The sequence below is a fragment of the Elephas maximus genome, chromosome 9 (genome assembly GCF_024166365.1).
Source record: "Elephas maximus indicus isolate mEleMax1 chromosome 9, mEleMax1 primary haplotype, whole genome shotgun sequence".
In the NCBI taxonomy this organism is placed as follows: Eukaryota; Metazoa; Chordata; class Mammalia; order Proboscidea; family Elephantidae; genus Elephas; species Elephas maximus.
The window spans coordinates 66,380,196-66,395,692 of NC_064827.1; the positions used below are offsets into that span (position 1 = coordinate 66,380,196).

General features: G+C 43.9%; 1 protein-coding gene across 8 annotated transcripts in view; it reads right to left on the reverse strand.

Moving 5' to 3' along the window:
* Window positions 1–15,497, reverse strand: part of ASTN2 (astrotactin 2) — a 1,062,617-nt gene that overhangs the window by 468,634 nt on the left and 578,486 nt on the right. The window lies entirely within an intron of this gene.

The following is a 15,497-nucleotide window of genomic DNA, read 5'->3' on the forward strand; positions in this document are numbered from 1 at the left end:
CACCAGGTTTTCTCCCATGGAGCTGATGAGTGGGTTTGAATTGCCAACCATGAGGTTAGCAGCCAAGGGCTTAACTGTTGCACCACCAGGGCTCCTGGGATATTCTAACACTGGGACATCTAGGGTGCCTACGGTTGCAGGAGATGTTAGTGGAATGCCAGAATCACAGGCAGTGGGAAGAGGCTCTATATTCTTCCATGAGATGTGTTTAATGGAGTCCAGAGCTCTGAAAGAAGGGAGGGTATAAGCACATGTAGCAGGAAGAGGCCAATGAGCACTATTTCTGGTGTCTCTGGACCATTCTTCATCTCTTCTCCTATTTCTCTCTCCTCAGGCTTGGAGCTCCAGGTTTTGGTCTCCTAGTTGATTTCCTACCTCCGGTGTGAGCCCCTTTGGGCCCATCTTTCATACTGACCGCCAGTGAACTTGGTAAAAATCCCAGCTCTGATCAGATATTCCTCTGCTCAATAATAAATAAATAAATAAATAAATAAATAAATAAAAGATATATATAGCAGCAAATCTAAATTAATTACCTTGGCATTCAAAGCTCTTCATAATCTGGTCTCTACCTACCTGTCTGGGTACTTCTACCTTGTCCTCGTGTTCTCTACCCACTAACCACAGGGCTCTTCTGATTCCTTGAACACATAATCTTAGGTCAGATTCCCTGGAAGCAGACTTTGAGAGTTGCATGCAGGAGGTTTACTGGAGAGCTCTCTTGAAAGGTACACTTGCAGTAACTGAGGAAGACAGGGCTGGGCAAAAGAAGAGGCTGAGCTGCAATGTGGTTGGATTTAAATCCTCAGTTGAACCTACAGGGAGTTCTGGACCTGGGACAGCACTTCAGGAACATCCTGAGTTGAAGCGAGGGATTCAGCCCTTTGCATCCCTGTATCAGCCAGTCCTTTCTAGGAGGGGCATTTCCCTGTGGCTGAAGGCTGAAGGCAAATGACAATGAGGGCTGAAGCTGTGGGCCATCAGCTGCTGATATTCAGAGCTGAAGGTTGGGTGCGTAGCCCTGAAGAGGGGATCTGGGTATGTATCTTTCCCTTTCTGAATCCTTACTCATCGTCTTCTCTCTGTCTGGGATGCTCATCTCTAACTTCTCTACCTAATGAAATCACAGGACTCTTTCAAAACTCTGTTCAAACCTAATGAAATCACAGGACTCTTTCAAAACTCTGTTCAAATGCATTACTTCATTTTATTGCATATTGCATAGCATTTAAGGAACCCCTGGTGGTTCAATGGGTTAAGTGCTCAACTGCTCTCTGAAAGGTTGTTGGTTCAAACCCATTCAGTGGCTCACAGGTGAAAGATCTGGCAGTCTGCCCGTGTAAAGATTACAGCCTATGTGGCAGTTTTCCTCTGTCACATGCAGTTACTATGAGTAGGAACTGACTTGACAGCACCTAACAACAACATGTACTAGGCACTGGGAATTCAGCAGGGACATCAGACAAAGTCCTTACCTCCACAGGACTTACTGTCACCTCCCTTGTGAATCCTTTTCTTCTTCCCCAATTCAAATTAATTCCTTTTCCCTTTGAGCAATTTGCTCGAACCTGTTACCCTATCAATCTTAATCACCAGGACTAGGGTCTCCCAGAGAGACTGTGAGGTTTTGGAGGGCAGGTCTCAAGATTTACTTCCCCATCTTTATTCCCCAGCACAGGGCCTAGTAAGAATACTTGTTAAATTAACGGCATTCAAATGAAAGAAAGAAACATGGGAAGGCATGGGTGCAGTCTCCTCCAATAGGTAGTTTTACTAAGAGAAGGTTGTTGTCTCTCCAATAAGATACCTTTTACCCAACTCTGGGTTCCCATTCCAAACCTTCTGTGTTCAGGCTGGAGTACAGAAACAAAGAACAAGAGCAAGAGCTGCCAGGATAATCCCTGGCTTCCTAACTTCATACAGAGTGAGGTCAGGTGACAGGTGTATGGGGAGAGAGAATTAACAGTTCCTGAAATGAAGCTCCTGGGAGACTTGTCACTTTTGAGTCATGGAAAGAGCTAAAGACTCTGGGAAAACAGTAAGGCTATTAAAATCTTAGTACCCTGTCATGGATTGAAATGTGTCCCCCCAAAATTATCTGTCAACTTGGCTAGGTCATGATTCCCTTGTATGATTGTCTACCATTTTATCTTCTAATGTGATTTCCCTATACATTGTAAATCCTATCACTATGATGTAATAAGATGGATTAGTGGCAGTTATATTGATAAGGTCTACAAGATTAATAGTGTCTTAAGCCAATCTCTTTTGAGATATAAAAGAGAGAAGCGAGCAGAGAGATGTGGGAACCTCATACCACCAAGAAAGCGAAGCCAGGAGCAGAGCATGCCCTTTGGAACCTGAGGTTCCTGGGCTGAGATGCCTCCAGACCAGGGGAAGACTGATGACAAGGACCTTCCTCCAGAGCCAACAGAGAGAGAAAGCCTTCCCCTGAAGCTGGCACCCTGAATTTGAACTTGTAGCCTACTAGAGAGTGAAAGAATACATTTCTCTTTGTTAAAGCCATACATTTGTGGTATTTCTGTTATAGCAGCACTAAGATATAACTAAGACACACCCTCAGAGGGATAAGAAGAAATGGAGAGTAAAACAGATGAAGAGACAGGGAGGAATAATTTGAGAAAGTGAGAGAGCAAGAAAAGAACATGTAGAGAAACTACTAGAAAGAAAAAAGAGCAACAGAGAGGCAGAGAAACACAATCATCTGGAAGTAGGTAGGTAGATGGATAGAGGAAGACATGACTGATAGACAGTACACGCACAGATACATAGATACACTGATACATAGATGATAGCAAGAGACAGAGAAAAAGACATATGGAGGAGTCTCATATATATAGAGAGAGACAAAAGGCCAGGAAGCTATTGGCAGAAAAAAAAATGTGTGAAAAAATACAGAAAAATAATGGAGACAGAACAGGAGGAAGAAAGAGGGAGAAATAGGAATAACAAACAGACAGATCAAAGGAGAAGGATGAAGCAACAAGGAAAACACAAGAAATGCATGGACACAAGGAGAGAACGGAAGTTGGGGGGGCAGGAGAAGAAAAGGAAGGAAGGCAGAGGGAGGAAACAAGAAATTTGAGAGAGAGAGAGAGAAGACAGAGTAGGAAAGTAAAGAGAAAGACTGAGTGAAAAAGAACCTACACCGAACAGAGACAGAGAACACAAAGGAAACAGAGAAGAAAGAAACAAGCAAAAATACATCACCTTCCCGTGGAACTCAGACAGCTCAGGCTACACAAATAAGGAGGCTGTTGGCTTTTAAAAGGACTGATTCTGCATAAACATCAGTTATGTGAAGGGAACATTACTTAAAACACAAAGACTTGACACAGGAGCTGTTACTAAGTCAAGAGAAGTGACTGTGTCAGGCAAGGAGACGAAGAATCTGGGCACACAGAGAGAAAGAGCTTACAGCAGACGCTGGCATTTTCTTAAATCAGAGACTCTATCCTTCATTCCCACTGCTAAGTCCAGGGTTTGGGGTTTATTGGTTCTTAGAATTGCCTCAATAGCAAGGGGCAAAGGGATCAATATGATGGCACTGGGCAGAGGTGGGGTGGGGTGATGAGCCTCAAACTGGGGAATTAGGAGACCTGGATGAAAGTCCCAGCTTTGCCAGACATCACTATCATCACCAACATCATCTTTAGCATCACTGATTTCCTCAGCACCTGTTACGTGCCAAGAACAGAGCTCAGTTCTTTACCCCTGCTACTTCCTTTACTTTTCACAATAGCCCCATGAGGTTCAAAATCTTACTCCTACTATGCAGCTGGAGAAAGTGGGTCTTAAGGAAGCTACATTCCTGGCTCTGGTTCACACAGGCAGGAAGCAGTGAGACCAGGGACTGCATTCAGGTTTGCCTGACATCCAGTCCTGAGGTCTCCACGCCGTGGTTCCGCTTCCTTAACTTATTCTGTGTCCTTGGGAAAGTCAGAGCTCTCGGAAGGGTAAAGCCAGGGAATCTGTGTCCAGTTCCCCATGTCTTAGAGGGGAAAGACTCAGAAGGGCAGAGTCTGTCCTTTGTGTACCTTCCAGAGCCTAACGTCTGGCCTGTGCATGTGGCCCACACTAGCCCCAATCCATGTGGAATGAAAGGAAGAAACACATTACACTATAGACAGTCTCGAGCTCTGTCATCTGACTTGTAGACAACTTGTACTTGCCCTTTAATGTTACATAAATTTGCCCTCACTAACTACAGGGTCGCTCTCACCTAGAATCCACTAGAAAGCAAGGGGTATGTTTTTTTGGTATGAAATGATTGAAATCAACCCCTATTCAGAACAAATTCTTCATCACAAATCCCTTCACTTGCTGCACATGTAATTTTTAAATCACTGAAAACACTTCGAGCCTTTTCTTGCAGTAAAACCAAAAACCAAAAAACCTGTGGCTGTTGAGTGATTCCGTCCGACTTACAGCGACCCTATAGGACAGAATGGAACTGCCCCATAGGGCTTCCAGGGAGCACATGGTGGATTTGAGCTGCCGACCTCTTGGTTAGCAGCAGTAGTTCTTAACCACTATACCACCAGGGTTTGAGTAAGGCTAAATAAGAACTGTATGCCCCTGTTCTGACTTACCTAAAAATTTGACTTAAAGGCTCAAAGACACAATTAGGAATGGACCTCGTTCAGAACCCGGCGACTGCCTGCACTTTGCTGGGCTGCCATAACCAAGTACCCCTGTCTTCTGTAAGGTGGGAATATAATATCTTGTTTCTCTCACAGCCTCATGGGATTATTGTGAGGATACAATGACATGATGCCTACAAATGTGTTTGGCAAATTCTAAAACCCAATGCAAATTAATTCATCATTCATTCACTCAACAAATATTCGAGCACCTCCTGTGTGCCAGGTACCGAACTGATTCTTATTCTAGTTCTGCTTGGTCTCTCTGTGCCTGCTGCTTTACTTCTTAGGTCTAGATGTTGTCTAAGGTGTTCTCCAAGCACGTCTCTAACTCTGACATCCTAATTCTTTTTGTTTGCTAGTACTAGTTTCAAAACTGAGTCAGACAGACCTCACAAAGCTGAGTGAGGCTGCCATCCCCTCATTGCTTGATTGCTCAAGTGCAAATGCATCGCCTGCTCCCATGTGGCCCAGACAGCCTGAGCCCCACTCAGGGTGAGCATTAGGCAGGGCGGCTGAGAACAGATGCGGACATGGCCCGCTAATAAACTCCAGGAAAGGTCTGTGTCACTCACAGAGAGGTGTGAATGGATGACTCAGGGCAGACACAGTGACAAGCCCCTCATGGATGCGGACTATTTATCCCTTGGTAACAATGGACGGGAAACCCTGGTGGCATAGTTGTTAAGTGCTACGGCTGCTAACCAAGAGGTCGTCAGTTCGAATCCACCAGGCGCTCCTTGGAAACTCTATTGGGCAGTTCTACTCTGTCCTATAGGGTCACTGAGTTGGAATTGACTCGACGGCAGTGGGTTTGGTTTGGTGGGAACAATGGGCAGCCTTGTGTTTCCTGAGCTCCCAGGGAGGAAGGGACCCAGGGCAGTTGCTTGGTAGGAAGCAAGCTGTCCCCCCTTGACCCACCCCACCCTGGGGTTTAGGGAGACTTCTCAGTACCCAACAGCAGGAGTAACAGCATAGAATAGCAGATATAAGGGCAGGTTTGTCTGGAGTCCCAGCTTCACTGGCTACATGGCCTTGGGTAAGTCTCTTAAACTCTCTGAGCCTCCATTTTCTCATCTGAAAAATGAGGATATTAATACCTAGCTTAGCAGAGTTAGCATGAGGAATAAATTAGATAAGGTATGTAAAATGCCCAACATACAGTAAGTGCCTAATAAAAAAAAAAAACAAAAAACCTGTTGCCATCGAGTCAGTTCCGCCTCATAGTGACCCTATAGGACAGAGCAGAACTGCCCCATAGAGTTTCCAAGGAGCACCTGGTAGATTTGAACTGCTGACCCTTTGGCTAGCAGTCATAGCACTTAATCACTGTGACACCTAATGACTAGTATTAATTAGTACCGTTTGGCATCCCTCAAAGTTACAAGTATCATACCTTGAGACTGTAACGAGTTCAATGCAAGAGAAGGGAAGGAGGATATTGTTCATTTACTCATTTAAATTTTTTCATTGATGTCTAATTCGTCCTGGCACTGGGCTAGTCCCTGGGGGACATATAAATGGATGTAGCATAGCAGCTGTTGGGAAGGCAAGAAAAAAAAAAAAACAAAACTAATCTAGCAAATAAAACTGGGGCTATTAGACTATAAAGGAGAAGTCCCCAATCCAGACCCAGGAAGTGGGGGGTCAGAGAAAGCTCTGGGAGGAGGTCATATTAAACCTGAGACAAAAAGGATGAGCAGAAATTAGCCAAGGAAATAGGGTGGTGTGGGGTAAGATCACTCCAGGCAGAGGGAACAGAACATGTTAAGGCCTGGAGGTAGGACGAGTATGCCCTGAGTCGGGAAACTTCAAGCAAAGCAAGGAGGCTGGAGTGTTGAGGAAGAGGTGAGGTGTGGCAAAGGTTAGAGAGGGCTTTGTGGGTCAGGCCATGATGACTGTGGACTTCACCTTGAAAACTATTGGCTGCCACCAAGGGATTCTAAAAGCAAAGGGATACCATAAATCTGTGTTGTGCAAAAATCATTACAGCAACAACAATAATAGTTAATGCTTACTGAGAATTCGTTATGTGCCAAGAAGTACATTGAGCAATGCATGTGTCTACTCACACAATCCTCAAAAAACACAATGTGGTAAATGATTTTATCCCAACTTTATAGAAAAAGAAACCAAGGCACCATTTTGAGGATTAGGCTGTTTGAAACCAACTGAAAGTAACGTAGGTAAAGCATTAGCACAGTGCCTGGCCCATGTTAACTGCTTTATAAAGATTGGTTGATACAAGGCTTCCAGGCAGAGGAATAGGAATGAGCTGGTACAAGCCACAGGGAGGCAGATTTGGGCTTTTCAAAAGGCACAGCTATTCAGCAATAGGAATGCTACTTCCCAAGGTACTGCTGCTGGTATGCAAACTGAGGATAGGCGACCATTTTCTGGGATGGTTGTACAGGGAGTCAAAATCCGCAGGAAGGAATGTACTGTATCATGATGATAGTAACAATAACAGTAACTAATATTTATTGAAGGAGCCCTGGTGGCACAATGGTTGTAAAGAGTTAACACGCTCCACTGCTAACTAAAAGGTTGGAGGTTCAAGTCCACCCAGAGGCACCTCAGAGGAAAGGCCTGGCAACCTACTGCTGAAAAATCAGCCATTAAAAACTCATTGGAGCAGAGCTCTACTCTGATACACGTGGGGTCGCCATGAGTCAGACTCGACTTGATGGCAGCATGGATTATCTCATTTAATTCTCACTGTAGCCCCATACCAAACCAACAACTAAACCCATTGCCATTGAGTCAATTTTGACTCATAGCCACCCTGTAGGACAGAGTGGAACTGCCCCATAGGGTTTTCAAGGAGTGACTGGTGTAGCCCCATAAGACAGTGCTATTATTTATCCCTGTCTTATTGATTAAAAAAGAACTGCACACACTCACACACACAACCTAGGGCATATAGAGGCAGGGGTCTCATGTCACACAGCGAGTCAAAGCAGCAGAGCCATGGCTCCATCCTGGGTGTGTCTGATTGAACCTGCTACTTTCCTGCCTTCCCTTTTAAGCTGCTTTCTCAAAAAAAAAAAAAAAAAATTTTTTTTCTCACTGGAATATTCTGGGACTGATGTTCCAGCTGACACTTATAATTCCCCTTCCGCTAGTAATTATGGCGCGCACTAATTTAGGTCATGAATGTACACTGCTGTGCTGAGTGGTCTCAATAGCTTCCTGTGTCTTGTGCCTTTGAGTATCTTGTGCACTCCCTGGGTGCTGAGAATCCTCCTTGCTCACATCCGCTGGCCCACTGGGCATGCCGCAGCTGTTCACTGAATAAGTACCGGCAGCAAAGGAGGAGAAGGGAACAAATAAAGCCCCTCCACTGTGTGGTCTTGTGAACAAAGAAAAAATGATTGCCAGCGTCCATTGTCCATCTCTAAAACGGGACAACTGTATTCAACTCACAGGGTCTTGTGAGGTTCAATGAGATAAGAGATGTAAAAGACCCTCATCGCCATCAGGCCCAAACCAAGCCCTCAATAAAGGGCAAAAACTATGGCAACTGTTTTATAAAGATTAGTTGATTTGGAAATGCAGTTGTTCTTTTAACAAATATTTGCCCAGCACTTAGCACGGAGTGCGATGTTAGTTATACAGAACAGAGCAGAACAGACATGGGCTCTGTCCTCCTGGAGCTTACAGGCTCACAGTCTAGTTAATGAAATGGAGTCACACGACAAGTATCTGCACCTATTTCTCTCTCTCTTCCTCTCCTGTCTCTCTCACTGTCTCCGTCATCTCTCTCTCTATATATTTATATCTATAATTACAAAGAAGCCCTGGGGGCACAACGGTTAAGCCCTTGGCTGCTAACCAAAAGGTTGGTAGTTTGAACCCACCCAGCTGCTCCATGGGAAAATGACCTGGCAATCTGCTCCCATAAAGATTCAACCAAAACAAAATAAACCCATCCCCACTGAGTCAATTCTAACTCATAGCGACCCTACAGGACAGAATAGAACTGCTCCATAGGGTTTCCAAGGAGCGGCTGGTGGATTTGAATGGCCAACCTTTTGGTTAGCAGCCGAGCTTTTAACCACTATGCCATCTACAGCCTAGAAAACCCTGTGGGGCAGTTCTACTTGTCACATGAGTCAGAATTGACTCAATGGCACTTAACAACGTAAGTACAAACTGTGATAGATGCTTAAAAATATAGGGTGGCATGACAGCATATGGCAGAGGGACCAGTGTACTCTAGATAGTCAAGGGCATGTCCCTGGGGAGTGTAAGGCCCTGAAGCCAAACCAGCCCATGGTCTTTGTCACCAGGCACTTTCCCCAGGAGTTCCTCCATGCATGCCCCACCCCCCCATCCCAGCAGGAAGTGACTGAAGTGGCCTGCAGTCCATCTGACTTCTTCCACAATCATTCCTCTGGCAAAAAACCATCACCTCCTCCTTTTACTTGTTCTGACTACTCAGTCGTAGCAATTCTCCTCTTCACCCAGACCCCTTTCTCCTGCCCCTTGCAAAACCCATCATTATTTTAAAAAGGAAACAAGAAAGGTTCTGCGACAAATGCAGCTCAGGGTTTTTTAACTCAGGCAATACCCACACAGAGTCACTGAGAGCTCTGCACAGCTCTCGTCTGGGGAGAAGCTCGTTAAGTGGGCTCCAGAGGTGGGGAATACTTGGTTCTCAGGGGCAGTTGCTCAGAAAGCTAGCACCTTGCCCCAGCCAGAGTGGACCCCGCTCCCCAGTGAGGGTGGGAGGCCCTGGTGGTCAGGGGCAGCAGAGGGGGTGGCCTAGGGCATAGAGAGCCACCATTCAAGAGTAAACCAGCTGTGCCTCCAGCAGAAAGAACACCAGCCTGGAGTTTCAAGACCTGGGATCTGGGTCCAGCTCTGCCTCCCTCTGCTATGTGGTGCACTTTACCCTCTCTGGGTCTCAGGTTCTCCACTTATACAATGATGTGATGATCTTTAAGGATCCCTCCAGTTCAAATTTCTGATAACATTATGTGGCTTTGTAAGAAGGGTGACAATGTTCCCAACTGCTATTTTATTCTCAGAGATGAGGTAGAAATGTAAGAGTGGAGACAGAGAGACAGAAAGAGAAACAAAGAGAGAACCTTTTATTCCCACAGTTTCACACCTGAGGAAATCAAGGGAGCTGCGCAGTCAGCAGGGAGAAATACAGCCGTGTTACCATGAGGAAGGTCTGAGCTCCTACCCAGGCCCTGCCACTTATTAGCTGAATGAACTTTGGCAACCTATTCCACCTCTCCAAGTCTCAGTTTCCTCATGCATAAATCAAGAATAATAAACCTAATAGTAGTTCATAATAAACCTTAATTCTTAGGGTCGCTGTGAGGATGACACGAGGTAATAAAAGTTCTTTGAGGAGCAGGGACTTTGTCATGCTTACCGCTGTAATTCTAGTGCCCAGGTCAGTGGCTCATTGCACGGGTGCCTACATTTCTACTGGATGAATGAATGACTGGAAACATATATGAAGCACTTTGCACGGTGCCAAGCACATAACAAAGACCAACATAAACTTGCTTTTATTGTTCTGGCTACTCTTACTAACCATAGCCTGCTTTTCATCAATCCTGAGAACCAACCCAAAGCTGTTGCCATCGAATCGATTCTGACTCATAGCGACCCTACAGGCCAGAGTAGAATTGCCCCATAGAGTTTCCAAGGAGTGCCTGGCAGATTTGAACTGCTGATTTTTTGGTTAGCAGCCTTAGCACTTAACCACTACGCCACCAGGGTTTCCATCCTGAGGACGGGGGTTCTTAACTTGATGGCAAGGATTTGTTTGATAATCTGGTGGAATTTATGAGCCACATCTTAGAACAATGCCTTTAAACACATAAAATCAAATGCAAAAAGAATTACAAAAGAAACCATTTATCAAAATATTTTTTAAGCCAATTGCATCATAATAATGTATGTGCCTCTTTACTGACACATTAAAAGAAAAAAATCTAATAGCATATGTGATAATGGCCATAAATTTGAAGTAGTGATGAGTATAAGCTACATTTCAAGACATTTACAATGAATGAAAAATCATATAAAACTATATGTGATTTCTATAGGTGACAAACTCATAGGCACTGTTAACACACCCATGTTTGTTGCCTGTTTTTATAATTGAAGGAAATGCTAAATTTCAGTGAGAGGTCAATGAAAGAAAATACATAGTAATTTTCCAATGTAATTTCATGGACCTCCAGCATGAACCCCACATTAAGAACCCCTGTCAAGAATGACACTTTAATGGGGGAAGCTTTTCCTTGAATATCTGTGGCTTCGTCGATGAAATCAGAAGCTTGGGTCCGGTTATGAAGAGACAGGAAATTAAAACTCAGCTATGGTCACACCAAAATAATCCCTTCTTGGAAGAACGCATACAATGTGGTGAAAGGAGAACAGACTTTGGTTTCAGAAAATTCGTGAAAAAATGTGTGTCCTTGTACAAGTCTCCCTTGTCTGAGCCACTGTTTCCTGAGCATCATTGCAGTGCTTCCTGGCGGGGCAGCTGGGAGACTGGATGAGGTAAACAAAACAATGAGATAAGCTTTGCGCAAATATGCAAGTATTGTCCCTCTCTGTTTGCCTTCTGTTCTGTTTAGGGTGAGAGACATTTAGTACAGCCACTTACACTTCCTGAAAAGTTTCTGAAAAGTTCCAGGGTTTCAGAGGAATGGGGGCAGGCAGCATCTGTGGCTTCCAACCTCATAAGCTTCTCCTTAGCTGGTGCTTATCAGGCTCACCCTGCTAACAAATCCCCGTTGTTTTTCAAGACTGTTATGGACTGACTTGTGTCCCCTAAAAATATATACTGAAGTCCTAACCTGTGAATGATGAGCTTGTTTGGAAATAGAGGATTTTTTGTTTGTTTTTATTTTTTATCAGTTAAGTTAAATGAAGTCTTATCAGATTAGGTGGGTCCTAGCCTTAATCTATTCTGAGTGGTATCTTAAAAAAGGACAAAACAGAGTCATGCACACAGGTGGAAGACACCATGTGAGCATCTGTCTACAAGGGAAGGAATGCCAAGAAATGACTTGAGGCTACCAGCAGCTGAAAGAGACAAGGAAAAGGTGACAGAAAGATAGCACAGCCCTACTGACGCCCTCAATTCAGACTTCTAGCCTCTACAACTGTGAGAAGATAATTTTCTATCCTTTTCTGCAGCCCTAGGAAACTAAGAGTCCTATCTTTTCATTCACCCCAGACAAATGCATCACATTCTCTACGTCCTCACTGAGTGTTGAATATGCTTTACCATTATTAATAATTGAGTAATAACCAAGACACTACCACTCTTATGTTCCACTTTGGTAAATTCTTCATCTGCATGACTTCCTATAATCCTTAGCATAACTCTGTAAGAGAGGTACATGCAACTCCACTTACCCATGTGAAAACTGAGGCTAAGGGAGATGGATGCAGAGATCTGCTTCAGATCATATAACCAATCAAGATTCAAAACCAGCTATGTCTGGCTTTAAAACTGGGGGCATTTTTAACTTCCATGCCATCGTATCACCAATTTCAACCATTTCATGCAGCATTTATAGGCCAATTTCACTGTGAGCAATCTAACAGGCATTCCACGGCTTAGACTGGAGACAGGTACGGTGGATGTGTAAGCACAGAAGGAAGGAGGGATTGAGGAGAGAGAAGATGGAAGAAGACAGTGGGCTTTATTTCCCCCTAGACTGAGTTTATAAAGGCTGGGATTAGCGTTACTTATCACTGCACCTCCAGGACACACCACAATGACACTAAATAGGAAGGTGGTAAATATTTATTGAATAATTGAGTGAATAGATGGATGCATAAACAAACAATGAAAGAACTCATTGAGGAATTAATGAAGGAACCAATGCCTCTGGCCCAATTTCCTGGTAAGTAAGCTTGTAAATGAATCCAAACTTTCAAGAGCTAAAGGCCCTGTACCCTTGCTGGCTCCTTTCATGGGAACAGTCTTTGGGGAGGTGAAAAGAGGAAAGCAAAGATCAACCTGAAACTCTCTACCCTTAAGACCCCTGGAATCCCAACACCACTGAAAGCATCATGGCGTTCCCCAGACTTGACATTCACAAGAGCAGCCACCAGCCTGGAAATACTCTCTCCACATGTATATTTTAAAGAGGCATCCTTGTACACCCATGTGCTATGACTACCTGATGACTAAAGACAACCACAGTCCTGTGCTCTCCAGGTCTCCACACATGGCCAGGTTCTACCTTGTGGGCGGGGATACGGGGAGAAATTCAGCAAAGATCCTGAAAGGGAATGGGCTGAAGCTCTGTGGGAACTGTAGGGTAACAGGGGCAGCCTAAAGCTAGTCATGTCATTCCTAAATGCTCTTAACCAAGATGGTAGAGTGGAGTAGTGGAAGGGGCATTGGACTGGGAGTGTGGCCACTTGCTCATTGTGATTATGGGCAAATCCCTTCCACTCTCTGGATCTCATTTTCCCCATCCGTGAAAAGAGAGTTCAACTTAATGATCCCTTTTGAATAAACTCCCGCCTTAGCAAGTCCAAACCTTTGTTTTATTTGACAGTTGGAATAAAGGAAAGAAAGAAATGGGGAAAGGAAGCAGTTTGAGGGACCAGAAAGCATTCAGGGTTGAGGTAAGAAGAATGAGTTAGAGTCCCAGCTCCACTCGTACCTTACTGTGTGACCTCTTGACAGTCTCTTGATCTCTCTGACTCCAGCTTCCTGCTTGGTCAAATGACCATTATGGCACCTACATCTCAGGATTGACAGGAAGGCAAAACGAGATAATCCACCTAAAGCACCCCACACATTGCTGGCCACAGCACAAGAGTCCAGCCAGTGTAACTTCTCTTTTACTGTACTTCTCAGCTAGCACCTGGGGTGGCTCCTGTCCTTTCATGGTGTTGACAGGTTAGAAGAAAATGCAATTTCCCTGAGACTCCAGTTTATGTGGAATGCAAGGCACCCCTTTACGCCTACAAAGAATTCGTTTTCTCTACAAAACAGAAACCCTAGGCAGGTAAAGGCCATATACAGTCTACCAACTACTTGTAAAACATTTAGCAGTGGAGAGTGAGTTATGGTGATTAAACACAAGTTAATTAATTTGCTGAATAAGAAACGTTCCAGCTTTGAAGTATCCGGGTCACGTGTAGCACAATGTAATGAATGGGGTTTTTATGCGGTGGAAATCACCAGTTAATTGTCATCTGATCATCAATAATTGCAAGACTACCAGATATTCAAAACCCAAAAAGATGATGCCTAATTTCTTTAGGAACTACGAAATAATCATACTTCCATCCATTCATCTACCTATCCACCCACCTATCCATACATACATCGTTCCATCCATCTATCCATTACAAAGACGTTTTTGAGCACCTACTATGCCTGGCCCTGGCCTATGTGCTGTAAGAAATGAAGACGTGAAGAAGCCGTGGTCTCTGCCCACAACAAAGCCAGCAGTCTTGAAGGGCAGAGAATACATGGAAAACAAGACTGTGAGAATGGTCTGTGGGAGTTCAGAGGAGGTCATTTTCAACTTGGCATTAGGAGATTAGGAAGGAATTGGTGTGTAGCTCAAGAAAGACCTTCTGGTAGCTTTGAAATTTTGAACTGTGTGGGTATATACGCTTATTCAAAGATAAATACTTAAAAAATATCAGTGATGGCGATCGGGGGGAGGAAGAGGAGGAAAATGGAGGAGGAGAAAAGAAGTGGAGGATCGTGGGCTGCTATGTGAACTAGTGCCCTGAGTCGTGAGGCCAAAGGCGTAAGTAAGAAGACTGGATTACAAAGAAAGCGGGGTTGACAAAATGAAAAGCTTAAGTTTAAACTATTCTCTAAAAGTTCACCTATGTTCAAATTTGCATTTATTTGACAAGAAGATATTAGTTTTTACGAATCAAGCTGGAAATTTCTTTTTCTCTCAAATGATAATTCTCAGTATTGATGAGGGTGTAGTGAAATGCTCTTTTTCTTTTTCCAATTGTGGGAGTATAAGTTGCCAAAATTTATGGAAAGTACTTTGGCATAAAATGTATCAAGACTTCTGAAGCGTTCATACACTTTGACCTAGTGATCACAGTAATTAATTCTAAGGGGAAAATGATCAATGTGGGTGAAGACACATGCACAAAGATGTTCATAACTGCATTGTCTATAATGGGGCAAGATGGAAATAACCTAGTATCAGTAGGGAGGATGTGCTTAGGAACATTATGATTTATTCATAAAACAGGGTACCATGTGAAAATGAAAAATCATGTTTTCCTGGAAGAACTAGATGGTGCCTGGCTACCACCGATCACTACCCTGACAGGGAACACAACAGAGAAACCCTGATAGAGTGAGAGAACAGTGGGATGGAGACCTCAAATTCTTGTAAAAAGACCAGACTTAATGGTCTGACTGAGACTAGAGGGACCCTGGAGGTCATGGTCCCCAGACCCTTTGTTAGCCCAAGATTAGAACCATTCCTGAAGCCAACTCTTTAGACTGGACTATAAGATAGACAATGATACTGGTGAGGAGTGAGCTTCTTGGCTCAAGTAGACACATGAGACTATGTGGGCAGCTCCTGTCTGGAGGGTAGATGAGAAGGCAGAGGAGGACAAGAGCTGGCTAAATGGACACAGGGAATACAGGGTGGAGTGGAGGAGTGTGCTGTCTCATTAAGGAGGAAAGCAGCTAGGAGTACATAGCAGAGTGTGCATAAGTTTTTGTATGAGACAGACTTGATCTGTAAACTTTCACTTAACACATAATAAATTAAAAAAAATCATGATTTCCAAACATAACTACTTGCATGGAAAATTTTTATAATATTAAGTTCTTAAAAT